At 60.9% G+C, this 1,242-nt stretch overlaps 1 protein-coding gene across 1 annotated transcript in view; it reads left to right on the forward strand.

Moving 5' to 3' along the window:
* The first annotated feature begins 1,059 nt into the window (after window positions 1-1,059).
* SLC25A1 (solute carrier family 25 member 1) overlaps window positions 1,060-1,242 on the forward strand; it is a 32,466-nt gene continuing 32,283 nt past the window's right edge. Inside the window, exon 1 of the mRNA XM_029228433.1 lies at window positions 1,060-1,145. The gene's annotated coding sequence lies outside the window, so the exon portion shown is untranslated. The remainder of the gene's footprint in view (window positions 1,146-1,242) is intronic.

Below are 1,242 nucleotides of genomic sequence, written 5' to 3' on the forward strand. Positions count from 1 at the left end.
GAGGTCTCGGCTAACACTGGAAAGAGATTTAATTTGAAAGTGAATAATCTGTTTTCTTCTTTAACGTATTTTTGGCTGCTAGATTGTGAAACTGTTGTGCAAATAATTGCACCATCACTGTGTTATTCACGGTGTCCTATTCATTTCTTAAAATTACCGGGGAGCAAGGCGGAGCGCAGAGGAGATGGGTTACCCCGAGCGTGGGAACGCAGACAGCTCAGGCCTCCCCTTCCCTGACGAACATCCTGTATGCAGCCGAGCCACCTGTGCGCAAAACACCTTCAAAAGGTGCCTCGGGAAACAATGACCGCTGGGCGAACCAGGTGTGCTTTCCGTGCCGGACCTGCCACTACAGATGTGCAGCCACCGGCCACCCAGGTGACCGTTGCGCCTTCGGTGGCCCACCTGCTGCTTTGCGACCTCTCAGCTCTCCGCACCGATGTTCTGACCCAACAGTGTCCAGAAATGTTTACATGCAAAGCCAGGAAAGATGTTTAGGAGCGCCTTGCATGTAAACACATCACACGTAATTCCGAGACTCCTTTCGCGGTGTTTTTGGCCCATCTGTGCCTGAATTTTAAAAATGTCCCTGAACTCAACTGTCCAGACCTTCCCCCTCTGCCCTTTCTCTGCACATGGAGGGCTCGAGGGAAGGGCGCCGGAACTGGGCTTCTCCCGCCTGGAACCCCGTCACTAGGGGAACTTGCTGAGTGCAGCCCGTGCCTAGTCTGTCCGCGCGCACCTGACCTGGGCACGGCCAGGAGTCAGCCCGAGACCCGTTCACCTTCCCGCGCACACCTGCCGGGGGTCAACCCGGGACCCCTTCACCTTCCCTGGGCACCAGCGGGGCAGCGCAGACTCGTTCCTGCTCGGGGCACTGAGAGGACCGGCAGCCACACCCGGGACTACTTTTCGCAGACCCCCGCCCCCACTCCGGGCGGCCGGCGGAGGGAGCGCGGGCGGAGGGTGCGCGGAAAGAGTCGACGCGGCGTGCTCCAATCAGCGCGCATGCGCGCTCCAATCAGCGCGCATGCGCGCTCCAATCAGTGCGCATGCGCACCTCAATCAGTGTGCGTGCGCGTCTCCGGTGGGCGCTCCGCGCCTCCCTGTCCGCCAGCTTGTGCGTTTCTCTCAGGACCCTCCAGGTGAGATCCGGGAGCTGCGCGGGGATGGGTCGCGCTCGGCCCTTCGGCCGCGTCCCAGCCGCCTGAGGGTCCCAGAGGGCACCGCCGACCCCAGACC

This window comes from Monodon monoceros, unplaced genomic scaffold (assembly GCF_005190385.1).
Source record: "Monodon monoceros isolate NGI ecotype Baffin Bay Population unplaced genomic scaffold, NGI_Narwhal_1 Super_Scaffold_1, whole genome shotgun sequence".
Classification (NCBI taxonomy): domain Eukaryota; kingdom Metazoa; phylum Chordata; class Mammalia; order Artiodactyla; family Monodontidae; genus Monodon; species Monodon monoceros.